This window comes from Rhinolophus sinicus, chromosome 8, assembly GCF_057876585.1.
Source record: "Rhinolophus sinicus isolate RSI-liver-muscle chromosome 8, RSI-T2T, whole genome shotgun sequence".
NCBI classification, from domain to species: Eukaryota; Metazoa; Chordata; class Mammalia; order Chiroptera; family Rhinolophidae; genus Rhinolophus; species Rhinolophus sinicus.
The window spans coordinates 16,329,871-16,349,712 of record NC_142508.1 but is presented as its reverse complement, the minus strand read 5'-3'; positions in this window follow the sequence as shown (position 1 = coordinate 16,349,712).

The window sequence follows — 19,842 nt, the reverse complement described above, 5'->3', positions numbered from 1 at the left end:
TGTGACTGAGGAACTCAATTTGAAACTTGATTTAATTTATTTAAATGTAAATAGCCACAGGTAGCTAGGGGCTACCTAAATAATTTGATAGTGCAGTTCTAGAAAGAAATGACCTGGAGAGTTGGGAGACCAGGGCCTCAGTTTTCTTTTCCCTAAAATGGGGCCAACAATAGTAACCCATCTCTTGACATTATTGTGTGGCTTAAATGAGTCCATATGTGTAAAGTGCTTAGAGCGAGGCCTGGCATGTCATAAGCATGATTAGGTATTTATTATTGCTCTCTACAGTGGATGGAACAAGAACTAAAGGAGCAGAATTTACTTAAAATCATGGAAGTTACCAATAAAGAAGTTAAATATAAGAAGAGGAGGCAGGGGAGGTAGATTGATGGACGTGAGCTAAATCCTCATCTTCCATAGCAGGCAGGTAATACAGAGAATGTCTCAAGTTGAAGCAATCATCAGGAAAACATAGTAATGAGAGCTCTAAAGGAAGGTAGCCCAAAAAAGCCCAAATTGCTAACAGTAGTGAGCAGGTGAGGAGGTGAGAAAGGGCTATAGGGAGGGACAGCTGTTTTCTGTTTGTTTTCCTTTTTTCCCCCTTTATAAAGCAGAACCCTTTACAGCTCTTAATTTAGCTTCTTTTCAGGACACGGTAAATCTGGGTCCTTTCTGAACAAATCAGATTGTAAGTGATGGGGTGATTCAAAGGGTGGCTGGGGCTGGAGTATTAGTACGTTTAAATCCTTCATTGATTCAGATGTATTCTGACTGGTATTTGGGAATCTTTGATTTGAAAGTCAGTCTTGGAAGCTAGTAGAAGGAAAAAGTGCAGGAAGGGAAAGAAGGAATTGTTTAAAAATACACAATCTCTCAAGGTTTCAGTGTGGTTTTATCCTGTCACGCAGAGCCCATCCCTCACGATCCTGTCCATTCATAAAATCAAGCAGGAACATTATTCCAGGGCAGAAGCATTTTCTTCCATAAACTCCACGGTGAAGTGAGAGGACACAGAGGGTTTTTTAGTGATACGCAAAGCAGATGGGCGAGTCCATCCATTCCACACAGGCCTCAGGTCTGGTCCTGAAGTTGCAAATTCAGAAGTGAGACACTTCTCTAAGATTTTCAAATACAAAGTGTGTCCAAGCTCCCCTCCAGCAGTCAGCTCAACAGGAAGGGTTCAGCAGCTTACGTCTGGGAAGGAAGGTGCCAAGCTCTGCTGTCAGGAAGGGCAGTTACCAGCCCGGCCCACACCGGGGCTGGGAAGAAAAGAAGGATGGAGACAGGTGGGAGCTCTGGCCACTTACTATTTCAGGAACTCACACTAGGCCAGGAGCTTCAGAACGGTATTGTAGATAGCAACTGTGAAAAGCAGAGGAAGCAACTGTCATTGTCTGTGTCACCATAGAGGGGACAGACTAGTTAGTTCATCTTTCTTGAACCTTCCACCTAAAGCTGTCTGGTTATTAGAGCTGAGGTGGCTGTCCCTGGGACTGCCCAAGGGTGTTTTCAAAATCTCCCCCATCCCACTATAACAGCAAATTTATTTGCTCTGCCAACCGCAAAGGAATATATCCAGGCATCTGGGGGATTATTTACTTCCTACGGCTCATCCTGGAGGAAAAGGTAGAGTGTGAACTGAAACCGCCGTCAGATCGTGGCTCAGGATGACAGCATCTACTCCTTGCTCCCCCTGCACTACCCAGACTCCCTGGAAAGTAAAAGGCCAGACTTGCCAGCCTTGGAGGTTGCTCAGAGTGGCATGTACCCGAGGTACCAGGTGCGTTACAGAATTAGGACCAGAACCCCAGCCCTGCCTGACCTCACCACAACTGCAGGGCCCAGGCTCTCTGTCTCCTTACATGTCAGCCAAACATTCTCATGGTTCTTTTCCTCCTCAGCAAATCTTGGTGGTGGAATGTAAGCCTGGAGGTCTTACCCCATTTCACAGATTGCTGGGCCAAGACAAGCCAAGTTAAGTGGTTTGCCAAGGTGGTTACCCAGATCCGCAAGCCCCTGCCTGCAATTCTGAGAGGTTTCCTTTGTAAGAAATGTCACCCTATGGACGGGGCCTGTTTGCTGGTTGCCAGTCGTTAACCACGAGAAGATGGAAGATGGAGAAGGGCGTCTGGAGAACCACATCCCCTCTGGCCTCCTGGAGTGGGTGGTTCCGCCTGCAGCCCCGGGCTACGGTGGGAGGGCCGTGCTGGGAATTTTAGACCGGGGCGGGGAGGGGGCGCTGGGGCTACAGTTGCCGAGTGGGGTCCCCGAAACGTCGCCTCTCCTCCGGGAGTGAGCACAGCCATCCGCCCCGGCCTTGGCCCGGTTGGGCCGGGGCCGGACATCCGCTGCTCGTACATGGCTGGCCTGTCAGAGTCGAGTTTGTCCAACAGCAGCACGATGGCCTGGGGCTCGTATCCAAGCGTCGCGAAGTGCCGGCCCAGTGGCTTCTCTGCCTCCCCCTAGCGGGGCGTGGGGGACCAGCGGAGCTCCGCCAGGAGGGGGCGACCGCGCCCGGCTCCCGGGCTCCCGCCTGCCCGCCCGTAGGGCTGCGCCTGTCCTGGGGAAGGTGGGGGGTCCGGCTGGGGAGCCCGGGGCTGGCGCTCACCACTCTGGGCCGGTGAGTAACAGCATCTAGTACGCGCCAGCGCCATGCCCGGTGCCCAGGACGCGGCAGTTTAGGGCCCTGCCTTCAGGGAGCTTCGATCTGATGGGGAGCAGGGGACCCAACACACAGGGAAGGAAACCAGAAAAACTGGGAGCTGCTTTACAAAGACACGATAGGGAAACGCCTTTCTGAGCATCCAGTGAATGTGCACGAGGAGCTAGAAAGCGCCTGGTGAAGAATATTATCACATCAGGGACCAGAGCATTACAGAAACTCCTGGTGTCTTCTGGAAGGGAAAGGAGCCATGTGGCCGGAGCAAGGGGGACCCAGGGGAAGAGCCTGGGAGGCGAGGACGGAGACGCAGGCCGGACAGAAGATGTAGCAGATAGTTTGGCTTTTATCCTAAGAGCAATGGGAAGCTGTAAGCCAGAGAGAAAACAAAGGGATCCCTCTGGCTGCCGCAGGGAGGGCGAAAGAGAAGCAGGCATCTGTTCGGAGGACCTGGCGATTGTCCAGGCACGGTGAGGGCACTTTGGGCCGGGGCACAGAGCAGGGCTGGATTTCAGCTCCCATCACTCTTCACCCCCCAACCCCGCCCCCAGCAGGACGCCCTGGTGCAGCCCCGCTGTGAGCAGAGGCCCAGCAACCTGGGGCCGCGTCACAAAGGCTTTGCTAACACCCAGCACCGGCAGGGAGGAAGACGGCCAGAGAGGGAGGGAGGCTGATGTGGAACTTGTGGGGAGAGGGGGGGCCTAGCCAGAGCCTCCCCCTGCAGCCCACCACGCCTAGCTCCAGAGGTTCTCAGGATGGAGGGGAGCGAGCCACTCTGAACCGGAATGATCCGGTTTGGAGCGCTGGCTTTCCCTCCTCCCTCTCCCCCGCCCACCGCCCTCCCTTCTTCAGCGACAGGCTGCTTTTTGCCGCAGTCCCCGACCAAGGTAAACAGAGAGGAGGGAGAAGGGAAAGAATGCTCTGTTTCCATGGCAACCTTGAGGGCAGCCGCTGTGCTCTCGGATGTCAGTGTGACTTCAGCAGGGAAGAAAAGGCTCACTAGAAAAACAACAGGGAGGACGGCCACTTCACCATGCACACGATGGGGGGTTGTTCTGGAACACGTTGTGGGCCTGGACGGGGGAGGGGAAGAGGGGAGGCATGGAGGCAGGCACCCTCAGAGGAACGGGGATGAGCAGGAGGGCTGAGGACACACCAAAAATGCAACAACCCCTGCTTCTATGACAGATATCCACTGGTCGCTTAAACCTCACCCCCAGGGAGGAGAAAACAGTTGCCAGAGCTCTCAGCCTCCCCAGACTCACACCTGGTTGTCCCTTTCCAGCAAATCCTTCCTTGGGACAGCTCAGCCCAGGCGCAGCCACAGAGGTTGAATCCAGAACCCCAGGGCCAAATAAATACAGGTTTTGTCTGAAACAGAGAAGCCCACTGGCCTCCAGCTGTGGGGTGAGCTGGTGGACGCTCACTGCTGCCTCTTCTGTGCTCTCCCTGTCACTCTGTTAGACCCTTGGAAGGCTTACACTCAATGTGGCATCATGACTGGAAAAGTCATCCTTTGCCTGAAGGGATGAGTGTGCTACCTTGTGCACAGCATTATGGCCATGGAATCCCAGAGGGGTGTCCCCATCACACCTCCAGAGGACAAGAACCTTCTGTTTTTCACCTTGTCACTCTCCAGCTGCTGACTGGAGCTCTCCACACACTGGGGTCTTCTCTCGCGAGCAATGCAAGGACATCTGAAACCTCTTCTGTTTCAAGACCCCATATTTGATTCATTAGGAATCATCCCACTACAGGAATCATCCCAGCAGCTCCTGGGAGGGACCTTTGTCTTGCTTTTACCTCTTACCTCTGTACGCAGGGATGGGAGGAAACCCTGGACAGAGGGAGGTGGTAGATGGTAAGCTTCCTGCCCCAGCAAAGCAGGAAGAACCTGGCCAGCTTCAGCCCAGAGAAGCAGCGGAGACACTACACAGGAGGCTGGAGGTGCCCTCGAACCTCAGTTTCCTCAGGCTGTGTAGTGAACCTGGGGGCGGGGGCCTTCAGGGCCCAGGAAACATTCACCCACATGCTCTCCACCCCACATCTTTCTCTTAGCATGGACCCTTAGATGCTCCACCCCCACCCCAGTACTTCCTACCCTCTTGCCAAAGAATGGAGCACCATCGCAAGATTTCTCTTGTTTATTGTCTGACTTCCTTTATTACCTAGAATGGAAGTGCCATGAGGGCAGGAGTCATCTCTATCATGTTCTTGTTTTGCCTGTTTTCCCTGGAGCCTGGAAGAGAGCCTGGCACATAGTACGTGTTCAACAGACACTTTTGAATGGATGGATGGATGGATGGGTGGATGAATGAATGGATAGGTGGATGGTTGGATGAGCAGATGGATGGATTGGTGGATGGGTGGATGGATAGACGGGCAGAGGGGGGAGGTGTGAAGGGATGAATGGATGGATAAATGAGGCCACAGGTTCAATAGGTTTTGCCCTTCACTGGTCTCAAACCAAGTAAGAGGTGTGCTGCAGCCGTAGGAGAGGCTGTCAGAACAATCTAACACTATCCTGATTAGGTACACATGGGATGCACAGGACTTACTATTAAAAATAAAAAAATAAAAAAAAGTAGCTTAAAAAAAGAGAATGAAGATGGATGCTGCTGTTTCTACCAGGCCTGGTCGCCCCATCAGGCTGTAAGATTCCTTCTATGCAACAGCCCTATAGCATGATTGGAGTGACTAAAGTCACCTTGAGGCCCAGGAGCCTGCCCACTGGGTAAAGCAGGGTAGAGGGCAATAGCCAAGTTGTGCTGCTGCCTTTTCTCCATGCCAAGGACTTTGGGGAGGGCTCAGGGTAGGTGACTGAGGCAGTGCTCAGTGGGCTTTGAACCCAAATGGGACTAGTCTCAGCTAGTGCATTGGGAGGAGATGGTGGGGACGGGGCGAGGGGAGGATGAAGGGAGGACCGCTTAGAACCACACTAGCTCTTCTCTCAGATAGGGAGCCTTGACACCGGCAAGCAGGGGCTCCACGTATCCCTCTGCTTCATGACGCCACCACTGTTCTCCCGTTGGTTTGAGGTCCCCTGTTGCGGTGCTAACCAGCAACAACAGGTTCTAACAATCCGTCAGTCAGTCAAAACTCCCACTTGCAGCTTGAGTCACCTTCAATTTCCTGCCTGCCTGCCTCTTTCCTGATTGACCTGATAAATTCAGGACAGCTTTTATTGCTTTTGGCAAAAAAACTGCCGTTAAGATTTACAGAGCCAAAAGCTGGGACAATGTAATCTTTAGAGTAATTTACACAGTGAGTTTCAAAAGATGAAAAGTTAGCATTTCAGAGGTAATTTCATAAAAAGGATTATCAGATTAATCACTGTGTCAATTTAATAGCCGTGTCTAAAATAATTAATTAGCTTTCTTAGAGTCGGCAATGCAAAAAGGGACTCACTCTAAAAGGTATTAAAAATGGCTGTGTAGGATAGTAAGTATGTTTGGGGCAATAGATCTTTGGAGAATTCTCATTGGAATTACCCCGCTGGAATGTCTGGCACGGAATCCATGGCACAGACACAATAATAAGAAAGTGAAACGCTCTGGGAGCGCCCACATCTCTCAGAGATCCTTTGGATGTGACTGGTGGAGGCTTGTCTGTACCTGCTGAGCGAAGGCTGACCTGCCACATGTTGAATTGTCCTTCAACACCTGGAAAATGTGTCTAACCACACTGAGTGTTGACAGGCCATTCTGATGGGAGAGCCAGGTGTGAGCTGCAGCCTGCATGTGAAATTACCTGTGAGAACTCTGAGATGGAATAAAATCAGCTTGGCTGGGGCTACTTCTAAACAATCTGAAGGGTTCCATAGCAACAGAGCACTCAGTCAGCCTCCACATGTTGGAGCAAAGCTGTGTCCTCAGTGGGTATCATAGAGTGCATTGTGTCACCCCCAAAAGAGATATGTTGACATCCTAACCCCCAGGACCTCAGAATGTGACCTTATTTGGAGAGAGGGTCTCTACAGAGGTAATGAAATAAAAATGGATGACTCATGCCCCTATAAAATAGGGACATTTGAGTACCCTGCCCCCAAAACACACACCCAGGGAAAATAGCATATGAATATGAAGACAGAGATCGGGGTGATGCTTTTCCAAGCCAAGGAACCCCAAAGCCTGCCAGCATACCACCTGAGCTAGGAGAGAGACCTGGGACGGACTCTCCCTCAGAGCCCTCAAAATGAACTGCCCCTGCCTACAGCTTGAGCTCGGACGCCTGGCCTCCAGGAACTGTGTGACAATAAATTCTGTTGTGTAAGCCACCCAGTTTGTGTACTTTGTTACGGCTGACATATGAAACTCATCCAGTGGGATATTGTGGAGACTTGGGTGTCATTGTTTTTAATGTTCCTGTATTTTTTTTAAGGACTTCATCATTTGTAGAGGAGCTGCGGTGAGGGTTCACAGCAAAATTGAGAGGAAACTACAGAGCTTTCCCATATGCTCCCTGCCCCCCGACACAGACACAGCCTCCCCTACTATCAACAGTCAGCACCAGAGGGGTCCATTTGTTACAATCGATGAACACTGACACATCATTATCACCCAGAGTCCACAGGCTCCATCAGGGTTCACTCCTGGTGGTGTACACTGTGTGGGTCTGGACAAATATATAAGGACATGTGTCCACCATTATGCAGAGTATTTTCACTGCCCTATACATCCTCTGGGTTCCCCCTATTCATCTCCCCTCTCTCTAACGCTGGTAACCACTAATCTTTTTACTGGCTCCCTAGTTTGGCCTTTTCCAGAATGTCATATGGTTGGGATCGTATAGTATGTCGCCTTTTCAGGTTGGCTTCTTTCACTTCCTAATAATATGCATTGAAGTTTCCTCCACGTCTTTTCATGGCTTCATAGCTCATGTCTTTTTAGCATCGAATAACATTCCATCAAGATGTACCACAGTTTATCCATTTCTATATTATTCTTTTTAAAAAAACTTTTTTTTTTAACAGCGACAGGATAGATAGAATGGAAAGATACGACAAATCTGGGTGGTAAGTAAAAGAGTCTTCTCAATACTTTTTCATGTAGAATTTAAGACTCTCTTCTTCCCCCTGGGGCACTGACTGGATCAGCTCTGAGCCAGTGGCCTCCGCTTGGGGAGAGCCTGCCCTGAAGAGAGCAAACCAGCGAGGGGCTCTGCTGCTGTGTGTGCACCTGGACCCAGCCTGTCAGCTGTTTTGGTTACAGGAGCTTCAAACAATCCATGGCTTTGAGTCCCAGCAATTCTACTTAGAATGTGATCTTCTGGGCCTTGCCTTCCTCTCCTTGAAAACGAGAAAATCTGGCCTCAAAAGGTTGTAAGGATCAAGCAGAAGTCTAAAGCTGGGGTGACCTGGAGCGTGCCAGCAAGTCAGGAGGTATCTGGTTAGATGCTCCCTGGGCAACTGATGCCACAGAATACAGCGCAGGAGCAGCTGTGGTCCCAGCAATGGGAGCAGCACCTGCCCCCAGGTGCTACCCACCAGCTCTCGTCCAACCTCAAGTCCTTGCTGACCTTCTGTTGTGCGTGGCGGCCTGCGGGGTCTCTGGTCCCGCTCCCCACATAAGAACACAGGATGTGGTGAGGCCAAAAAGGAATACTCACGGAGCCATAGGTAGGGGAGTCATATCACTATAGTCTCGCTGGCAGCTAGGTTGGAGACACAGGAAGCAGGAGCCACACTGTCTGCAACCTGCTGTCCACTTCTCTGCAATCTGCAACCTGCTGTCCACTTCTCTGCAATCTGCAACCCACACTCCGCTGTGCTAACTGCAATCCGCACTTGCCAGCCCAGCCACCATCTTCTTGCTAGCCCCCATTTTCTGCTAGCGTAGCCACGGCAGTTATATTAGTGGCCAATGGCTCACTGGTTACAGCTGACGGCCATCCAATCTCAGTTGATGGCCGTTTACTACCTGAGCCAGCACCTTTCTATGTGAGGCCGAGAGCCTGGAAACTGCACTCCTGGCTTTGTCCCCACACCTTCTGAGGGTCTCTCTCTGGGGTTCGCTTCCCCCAACCTTTTGTAGTCTGGGGTGCTTGCCCTCTGGGGGGATAACGACCAGTTTTTTTAGAAAGGGCACCAATGGCCAAGATGCTGGCGACCTCCAGCGTTGTCTGTGATGCCTGAACAGTACAACGGGGTGAAGCTTCCACGGCTGTGGAAGAAGCTTCTACAGGCTTATACGGGCGGAGGAAAAGGAGTCTGTGGAGGGGTGGCAAGGTGAGCGGGAGAGCCAGCAGGGCTCACAGCTGCACGTGGATCCTTCAGTGGAGATTTTTCTCAAGCTGCCTCTTCGTCCACGTCCCTCTTGGGGAAGAAGAGCCCCAGACTCTTCCTCACAGCCCTTGAGAGAGCAGAGCCCAGCCCCAGCTCCAGTTTCAATCCTGCAGAGTCTTCCCAGCTCCCTTTTGCCTCTTTTTCCCCAGGGACACCAGCTGGGGCAGGGGCTAGTCAGCCATTGCCAGAGGAAGGTGTGTGGGAATTTAGGGGCTGCCTCCACGTCTAGAAACTTAAGCTCCTTCTCAGCAGCTCATTGAAAACAAGGAAGGTCAACGTGAACCACCAATCACCCCTCCTGCGCTGTCACCTGCTGGGCAGTTTGCCTGCTCTCCATCTAGCCTTTGCAGATTGAGGTTTAGGTCGCCTCCTTGAGAGCAAGATGGCTTCAGGGAGAAGGCTGGTGAATCCCAGACTTGGGCTTGGAGGAAGAATCCGAGCCCTCTTCTTGTCTTCCCAGACAGTGTAATTTATTTCCTGCTTTTAGACTTTTCCATGTTTCTTCACTCAGAGCCATCCAATTCCATGTTTGGGGGTTTTTGACCTGGAATAGGGAACAGATAATGGCTGCTTTAGGGTGGGGAGAGCGGCATGCAGGAAGCACATGATATTTTAGATATAAGCCATGTCAGGGCACAACTTTTATTGATTTGGGAAGTAAATTTTTGTAAAGTCGGATCCTAAAATGGTGTGCTTGCTCACTCTTCCCTGGGAGGGAAGTCAAGCCCAGATGGTCCCACGCACGCTGGCAAGGTCACTGGAAGGGCCAGCTGGTGGCTTTCTTGTTACTGCAGTTATTTTATTGTTTAACTTTCTACTCATTCAAGTCCTTAAATCTCAAGAGGCCGGATAGAAGCCAAATAATATAACCCTTTTGGTTTCCTCTTAATGAGATCAGGATTGAGAGAGGAATCAGCTACATCAGGGATGGGACGCTCAGCTGGGGACCTGGGGACTCCTTGACCAGTGGGCTTGGTGACCCTTGAACTACTTTCAGTCTCTTCACCGCAGGGAGTGTGGTCAGTCCCTATTTTCCAGAAGACTCTTGTCATGGTGTCTATAGGACTTTGCGTTTCACAGGCTTCAATTAAAATTTGACAGAACTTGGGGGTGGCCATTTAGCTCAGTTGGTTAGAGCGCGGTGCTGGTAGCACCAAGGTTGCCAGTTCGATCCCCGCATGGGCCACTGTGAGCTGCGCCCTCCTTAAAAAAAAAAAAAAAAAAAAAAAAAATTGACCAAGCTTGTGGGGTGGGGAGACTAAGAGGCTGGTCAGGGCATTTGACCCTGAAAGCTCCCAAGTCTTCCTGCCCCACAGGGGGTGGGGGCCGCTTGGCATATGAGCGTGGAGGGGGCACTGAGGACGGCTGCACCCTCCCCGGCTTCAGGTCCTGCTCTCTTCAGAGGCGCATTGAACAGCCCAACAGTGGGGTGCTCCTGGCTCTGCTGGCTGGAAGGCCCCCCACTCCCACCCCACCCGACCCCCTCCCCACGCTACCTACTCTCAACCAAGTGGACTTAGGACGGCCACCTGCTGCACTGCCTCAGCCGCACCCTCATCATCTGCCCAGAGTTATCTCCTCCTCATGTTCCTCTAGTGAAAGGGGTGAGGGAGGGCAGTCGGGCCAGGCAGGTGACCCCCCGCCCCCACAGCCACACCAAGAGACAGCCGCAGGTATGTGGGATTTGCAGAGAGGGGTGCATCACCACTCCAATACCTCCCACGGAGCCTCTTAGGGTATTTCCCTGAGTTGTCACCATTTTATTTAGCTAGCAGTTTAGCAGGAGGTGCGTACAGACCCCCACATAAAACCCTGGGGAGCCAAGAGGAAACAAAAGAAACAGGAAATGTTTCAGCTGTCAAGGATATTCTAAAATGGTCAGGAAACACAAATCTACCCACAAAAATGACTTCAGAACAAAACCAGCCCAGCAACCGTGCCTATTTACGGTGCATAAACCATGAGGTGTCAAAAGACGGGGCAGAGGAGGCTAATCAGAGGTGACATTAAAAGTTCAAGAACACTAGCATGCAGGGGACGACTGTGACCCAGGGAGATATTTGCTTCTAAGCTAAAGAGGGGCCACATCTTCCAGAGCCCCCAGCAAGCATGAAGGAAGCCTGCGGACGCGGTGCTTCCCGCAGGTGGGTGTTCGTGTCCACTCACCTGGCTGGGCCTGCCGCTCTCAGACTTGACTCTGCAGAAGACTTATCTGAGAACCTGGTTACAAAGTGCAGATTATGAGGCCCCAACCCTAGAGGTTCTGCTTCGGTAAACTGGGATGGGCCCAAATCTGCATTCTCAGTAAGGTCCGCGGATGGTTCTGTAGTAAGAGCTGCAGTGAACCACACTTTGGGGACCCCTCTTTTAAGAGCTCACACCAGGCCCTTCCTTCCCTGTAAACCTCAGGAAGAGAACATTAAGGAGCGATTTTCCACTGTGTGAGATCCCTCCCCATACACATACCACACACCACACCACACAGACAAGCCTCACAAACACACACACCACATATACACACCAAAACACACACACGCACCCCACAAATATACCAGGGGTCCATTCACCCCTGTCCTCAGCCTTAATCTCTGACGCAAAGCAGGGCAAGTGTGCTGAGACGGTGAGGCAGCGAGCAGGGGAGGGACGAGGGTTCACTGCACACTCGGACTGTTAGAGACGAACTGCGTCACTGCCTCACGCTGGCAGGAAAGGTGACGTCCCCTGGCAGTCGCTTTTTGAGCGCTCCGCTGTGAAACAGCCTCTCACCTCGGCGCTGAGGTTTATTGATCTCATGTTGCAGACGGAGAAATTAGATACATGGTAGGAGTAATTAGCCAAAGGTGAAAGCTAGGCCCTGAGCATATGAAGTGTTCAATGAGTTCGCTGACGAATGAGGAAGACGGGAAATGACGCTGAAGCGCTGTAGCTGCAGCGTTTCTTCCGAGGCCCTGAGCGGTGGTCCAGCAGGGGCCAGAGGCCGGGGCCAGACTGGACTGGCTCTTTCCCCTCCAGCTTCCTGGACACTGGTCGGTGCGCCCCACCTGCCTCCCCAACTAGGGCAGAGAAGCCTCTGGCAGGAGAGGGGCAGACCTAAGTGACCACTGAAGGGGTGTGAAAACCTCCCCCTCTCCAGGAGCCATTGGCACAGCTGTCCAAAGGCTCATATCTGGCAGGTAGCACCCTGAGGAAACTCCTGGATCCAGAGAGCAGCTCGGAAAAGCCAGTGGAACTGGTGCTTGAGTAGCCACAAGGACTGGAAGGAGAGGCCATTTTTACCTTCCTCCGTCTCCCTGCCTGGGATCAGACACTGTCAGCAACAGCCTATGTGGAGGGCAGAAGTGAGGAACAGAAGCTCTTCTATTCCCGCGCCCCCCCCCCCCCCAGCTGGGTCCCCTACAGCTCCTGGGACGTGCTACTATGTCTCTCCCACCCTGCGGCAGGCTCCCTCTCGCCCACAGCAACTGCACTCTGCCCATGGCCACCCCGGTGCCACCCCACTCCCAGGGCCCTCTGATGCTTTTCCAAGACTCAGAGCTCAGTGAGAGGCACCCAGTGAGATTCCATGTGGGGGAGGAAGAGGAAGAGCCAGTGGACCCTGGGAAGGGGTCTCCTAGAGACATGGGCCAGTGTGCATTTGGGTGGCTATGGGGACCCAGGCGCCTGCAGGATGAGGGGCCTGAGGGCTTGGCAAACTCCTCGCAGCTCTTGACCCGAAGGTAGGGGCTGAAAAAGAGTTGGGTTTCTTTTGCCCACAACTGCCCATGTCACCAGATAGTGGTTGGTCACCAGCCTAGGATCATGGAGAGGCAGGGACAACAGCTGTCATGGCTGAGAGCATGTTGGGCAAGCGCGTCCTTTCCTCCTTTGGGGTGCAGGGCACACGCTGGTGGTACTGCCTGGACTTCGGCCCCCATGAAGGCCCAAGTTTGTCTTCCAGGTAAAGGTCACCCCCCAAGTGAGGGCACTGCTGGGAGGGAGATGAGGGAGAAAAGGGCACACCCTGGATACTTCTGCTTCTCTCACAGCTCCAAGCTCTTTAGAAACCCGAGTTCTTCAGTGTGTGGTGGGGGGAAGGGCGGAGGGGGGGACTGGATGGGGTAAGGCCCTGAGGGGACAGGGGAGGAGTCAGGCCTGCTAAGTCAGCAAGGCCCAGAGGCAGAGATGCCAGCGGACTCTGGATTCAAGCCAGGAGCAGGTGGCCATTAGATCCCCGGCTCCTGGCCCCCACCTTGCAAGGTCCCCGCAGGAAATCTGGCATCTTTCCCAGCGCCAGCTGTGCGGCCTGGCACCAAGTCCCACACCCAGGGGAGCTTGTGGCACAGGCAGCTGCCCAGGGGACTGGATGCGAGACTCATACCCTGCTTGCGAATCCCTCCCCTCTTCCGTCTGGCATCTTGCACCAGCTTCCTTTCCCAGAGAAAAGTGCGCCCATCTGACACCTCACCTGCCTGCTCCTTGTGACACATTCATCTGTCCTGGCCGCTGCCCCTGCTCTGTGTAACCCATGCCTCCTGCTCCAACCACCAGCGGCATGACTGTCCCCCGTGCCAGTTCCCCACCCCATCCAGTGCTGTCAGGAGGAGCTTGGCAACAGGCAGGCAGGCTGTGTCCGGCATCCTCCCGCTCATCTCCACACTGAGGGGCACAGCCCCCCAGCCTGGCGGTGTGTGTGGAGAGAGCATATCAGGGCACGGTGGCCGAGGGCTCCCTTCTCAGGTTACCTCAGCCTTTCCATGCCAGTGGCACCTCCCCTAATGGAGAAAGAACAAGGTGGTTCCTGGTTTTGTCTCTGCTTTGACCAGACGCTGGAAGAAACCAGCCCAAGTCGGCAATGGGAGGCCCCAGGAGTGTCAAGAATGCTGATCTGGCACCCCAGAGCCAGCCTGATGGGGAAAACATGGACTCCTGCAGGGCAGCCAGGGCTGCATGTGTCAGCTGCTATGACACCAGCAGCAAGGAGGCCCCTCTGGGCTTCTGTAAAATGAGGTAATTCAGCTGTTTGATCCCCAAGGCCACTTCTTAGTTTTCTGAGCCATGACAAGGAACAAAAATCTCACCTGAAAGCTGAAGCCGTCTGAAAAGCCAACACTGCTGGCATGCAGTGTCTCCCAATATAAACAGCTCCTTTGTTTTGTCAGGCTAAGTATAGAATTGGCTTCCCGGGCCTGCCACCGGGGCAGTCACACAGGACCTGCACTTAGAAGGGCCCGTGCTTAGTTTAATGCTCTGCTGTGGCTATTTTTAAATTCTTGATAATGTTTGAACAAGGGGCCCCGTATTTTCATTTTGCACTGGGTCCCGCAAATCAGGCCACTGGTGCCACCTGAAAATACTTAGAATGTTGGTCAAGGAGAAGCAGCGTGGATGTGTCCGCAATCCTTTGTTCTATAGTATTTTGGCATCTGGCATACAGAAATGTTGGCCATTTCCTCATTTTCAGGGGAAGGGGTAGAAGGTGAGCCAATTAAGGAAGTGTTTGGTGAGAGTTAATTATTCAAGGGTACCATGATCCTATTTATATCCACAGCAGTGGATCTTATATCCAGTCTTTGGAGTCAGGCACAGCCAAGGCTCTGTGGGTTTATTCGGACATCGCCTGCAGCAACAGACTGCTGCTGCTGCTAATATCCATCCTCTCCTTCCTCCATCGTGCTAGGATTGTTAGCTGGCGATGGCCACGGGGAACAAACTACTTTGCCCAGAATCCTTTGCAGCTAGATGTAGCCATGTGATTAAATGCTGGGCACTGGGCTGTACCTGGAAGTGTGTGTCGTCATCCAGGACCCTTCCTTAAGAAAGGGTGTGTGCCCTTTCTTCTGAGTTGTATTTTTGAACTATAACATCGCAGGAACATTTTAAACCCTTAGACTGCAATCTGAAGGAGTCAGAAAAACAGATCCTCTTTGTTATTTCACATAGAAATTTATGGAAGGGTGAACTGGCACATAATGGCCCTTGAATATGCAGTTCTTCAAACAGGAAGATGAGACTAGTGTTCCATCCCCAAAGGGCGTACTGGGGACTGGGAGCAAATAGTAAGTAAATCTCAGGTACGTGCAATGAAGAGTAGGGTAAGGGGGACGGTGAGTGACCGTGGTGCCCTTTTCGGGTGGCAAAACAAGGTCTGAGGAAGTGACATGAGCAGAGTCATAATGAAGACGGGAAGTGGCTGTCACAGAGAGCTGGGGGAGGAGCATTCCAGGAAGAGGGATACGTTTAAATTGTTTTGCCCAAAGTGGGATCTTAGTTAAGATGCAGACATATATTGTCATCTCCAGCTGGATGTCCCAGTGGCAGCTCAAATTTAACGTGTTGAAAATTTCTGCTCCAAACCAGTTCTTCTTCCTCCTGTCTCTATTTCTGTTATTAGTGCCACTATTTTCCTAATCACCTAAACTGAAATCTTGGCGTTGTGTGCAGCAAGTTCCTAAGGGGTGGCCGTTTCCTCCCACAAGTGCTCTCCCATCTTTCCTGTCACCTCCGGAGTCCAGGCCCTGGGTTACAAGCGGCTCCTCAGAGGTCTCGCGGTCTGTCGCTGCTGCAGCTGTGCCCATCTTCCGGACTGTGGTCAGTCATCTTCCCTAAGCTCTGACTTAATTCCCTTCTCAGAAAGCTTCAGAGTCTCTCCAAGGAAAGCCTGCCATCCTCAGCCCCGTGAAGGTCCACCTCTCCATCCAGTCCGGTCTTCCCAGGCTCCCCTACATCTCAATTTGGATTCGTTCCAGTTTTCCAAACACAACTCTTCCCCTCCTGTCTTCCTGTCTCAATTCCTGCTGCTCCCTCCTCCTACTGAAATCCAATTGCCACCTCTCTCAGGAAATTTCTCCTCAGCTTCTTACTCAGCAGAGCTTTCTCTTCCTTGGACCTGTAAAATTCCATTCGCACCCCTTTTTTTTCTTCACCTTTTTAGTTGTAAAAGCAATGTAACATTGAGAAAAGAATTGAAAATGAAAAATCATCTGTATTTCCCATTTCCACAAGTGAGTTCACGTTTGAGTGGGGTAAGGGGGATAGTGAGTGAAAAAATGTTTTTTTCCCCCTAGTCCTTGACGATCTGCATGCAGTTTTACGTAATGGTCGTCACAGCAGACAGATAACCTTGCATTGCCCCCATCTTTCCAAAGTTATGGGAGTTTTGAAAAGAGGTCAAAACAAGTCTGTATGTGCCTCATTCCAGGATGTATCTCAGAGTTGATGGACTGTAATTTATTAACTGTTCTATCACTAGACATTTGGATGGCTTTTGTTTTTATCTATTATAGACTAAAAGCTATTTGAGGGGGAAAGGATATAAGTCATCTCTGTATTCCTAGCACCTAGCAAACTACTTCAATTAGTATTTATTCGATGAATAGATAAATGAAGAAATGCACACAACGGACATCTTTAAGCACAACTGTTTGTTGATTATTTTCCTACGATCTATTTTCCTGGGTTCTGTGAGCCAGCATATCAATATTTTTTCTGTGGAGGGCATTGTACATTGTGGCAGACTGTATTTTCCAAAAATAGCTACATCGATATATGTTCTATCCCATATGCTGTGAGTGGGACATCCTTCCATTGAGAAGTGGGGTCTACGTCCCCTCCCTTTGAAATAGGTGAATTCTTTGTGGCTGCCTTGATCAACAGAATTCAGTGGAAGAAACATGAGAGACCTGACGTTTTCCTTGGGTATTTGTGCCTGCATTGCCCCACGATGGCACCTGCCAGGACGGGGTCAGAAGGGTCAGCCAGCAACAGCTGCAGATCTCTCATTAACAGAAACTACTGGGAGTGGGTGAGTGGGGAGGGTGTACGTATGGGGGAAACAGAGTTGTGAGGTGGGAAAAAGTAGCAGCCTACGCGGAGAGATACAAGAAGGTGAAAGGAAGAGAACTTCTCCGGTTATACAGGAAATACCTAGTGTCCTATTTAAGAGACCCCGTATTGTAGGATGCGGATTTTGCCTCCAAGTTTTCTACACCCTGCACTTGGTCTGAGTGCTGTCTAACCACCCCTTGAAGGCAGTTAACTCCAGGAATTTTCAAGATGGCATAAAAATAACTTTAAAGAACTCATGCAGGACATTTAACTGCATTGGAACATTGTACTGAATTTATTTTTCAGTGTGGTTAACTAACTTGAGATGGACGCCATGTAACACTTTTTTCAAAGCACCAGGTTTGGGGGCTGATGGCTTTAGTTCAGAACGCCTTCTGCCAAGTCTCACTCTTACGAGTTAGCTGGACTCCTCTTCTGCCCCTCAGGCTGTCCAGTGGCTGATACCCCTCCCCATGAGGAACACAAGGGGCCTTTCTTTGGAGTTGGAGCTCAGTAAGCTAATGCCTGTATTCTGGGCCAAAACTATCACAGAGCTGCCCGATTCCAGTTTACACACCATGTGTTTGAGGAGAATCATGGCTGGCTGCGGCTCCTGAAAAAACAAGTTTTGCCCCCAACAGAGCAGATCACCACCTTCTGACTCTCTTCCTATGGGTCGCAGTTCATGAAAGCAGAGTCTGATTCAGGGTTGTTATTTTTCCCTTCTAGTTTAGAAAGGAGAAAGGAAGAATGTGTTTTCTTGGTAGACCAGAAAGGCCAGCCTTCAGGATACAAGGGTAGCTCTGTCTATGACTGGGGAATGGCCAGGTCTGGGTGGGGAAAGGAAGAAGGGAGGAGGCAGATATAGCTGAGCTGGGACAAAGGTTGGGGTTGGGTGTGAGGGTGTTAAGGGCCACGAAGGTCGGTGGCTCAGCGTGACCCAAGAAAGAAAGAGCTGCTTTACAATGCCCAAGGGGCCATTTCCTAATTGTACACTGTTCCTTTAAGACTTTTTAAAGCCGTTTTTTTTTCCACTACCTAAAAGCACTGTCATCCATTATTTTCACTTTTAGCTTTGCATTGATCTCTGAGGTATGAAGAGTATCTTTATCTTAATCAAAAATCACAGTGTAAAAGGTTAATTGAGCTGCCCCAATCAATGACAAAGCTGTCCTCCCAAGTCACAGGCCATTCAGGCCACTGGCTTTTAGCCAGCCTGACTTTGGAATATTCATTTTGCTTTAGGGGCGTGAAAAAATTTACATATAGCTTTACATTTCATCGGCAGAAGTGCCTGGGGTTGTCTGTGCGGGACTTTGCTATGAGCTATTGTTGGGGTCACTGCAGTCCTAGATGGATACGGTCCTGGGGGCACACAAGGCTGTTCTCCACCCCATCCTGCGAAACCGGACTCTTCTTCCTAACTCCAACTGAGGTGCCGTCCCCTGCAGAATCCATAACCTGTCCCCCAGGTCAGTGTGGCTCATTCGCTGTGGAAATGAAACGACCGACAGCCATCCAGGGATCAAATTAGAGACGTAGCTCAGAGCTAACGCCCAATAACCCAGCAGACTCAGCAGAAAGCCACTGGCATACCCAGTAAGGGCAGGAAGTCTCTGGGCCCGAGAAGCACAGGCGCCGACTGTGCAAAGCCCTCTCACCTAAGTGGGCAGACAAGCCTCAGCGCTTTGCTGCTTATCTTCACATACCGCCCCCCCCCCCACCCCCGCCCCTGCTACCCAGTCTGGGGGCAGCTGTGCCTGCAGCCACCTGGAAGGCTAGGTGGACCAATAGCCTCTCCTGGTCCCTCCCAGTGGACCCTTAGCATCAGGGACAATGTGTTGCTGCTAAGTGCAATAGCCTTACCCCAGCTCACTAGGGAAGACCCCCACGAGTACATGGAATCGGTTCCGCCACTTTCCTAACACCTTTCCCTTTCGGCGCAGTCCCCCTGGGAACGCGCCCTCTTCTGCCTCCGAGCCACGAGCCACGAAAGGAAAGCTGGCGTGTTTGGCTGTTCCAAAGTGTCCTTCAAAGAGGAGAATGCAAGCTTTCCCAAAAAGTAGCTTTAAGTCTTCACTAGGTTTTCCTGAACAGCAGTACAGCTCGGACTAGTAAAAAACTCAGTTCTTTTGCGAGGAGGAGGCAGGATATGAGGACACACTGTTAGACAGACTAGAAGACCCTTTTGAATCCATGCACATGGCTGCTGCGTGCCAAAAAGGGGGCATAGATCTCATCACTCTGGGGGAGAAATGACTGCCAGCTGGAGTAGTCGGGACCAGCTCCAAAAAGTAAAGGTTTAATTAGTGATGTCTCAAGGCGGGGTGGGGGCCTCACCCGACAGTGGTTGGGATGGGCAGGAAGGAGCACGTAGGGAGCCCAGCAAGGAGCAGCCTGCATCGGCTGCCACCAAGGACCTGGGTGATAAGGCCAGTGTGGGGCCAGATTGTGGAGGGCTTTAAATGTCACGCCAAGGAATTTACCAGGGGAATGAAATGTTCAAACAGGTGTTTTAGGAAGATGAATTTGAAGAGAATGTGCAGGATGAATTGGAAAATCTGGAGGCATGGCGACAATTAGGACGCTGTGAGATTAATTAGGCCGTGGTAGTAGTCCTGTGTGAGTTGATAAGGGTGTAAATGAGCATCGTGGCAGCAGCAATGGAAAGGGACAGCTGCAAGAGACATTGTTAAGAAAGAATGGATGAGGCTGGCTGCCTGATTGGATTGGGGACCCGGGGAGCTCAAGGAATCAAAGATAACACCAGAGTTTTGAGCGTGGGCAACTGGTAGTACAATGAACAGAAAAAGGCATGTTAGAAGAGGGAGCTGAAGATGTGAATTCAGTTCCAGACACAGAGTCTGCAGGATATCTAAGTGGAAATGTCTGACAGGTCACAGGAAATGTAACACGAGAGCGCAAGAGAGACGTTATGGTTGGTGAGCAACTTGGGAATCGAGTGCAGAGGTGACACATGAAGCTGAGGAATGAAGATCTCTAGGGAAGAGCACAGCACCGTGAAACAGGACCAAAGGCTGACCTCTGAGGGGTGCCCACACTGGAAGGAGTTACGGGACAAGGCTGAGTTTAGAAG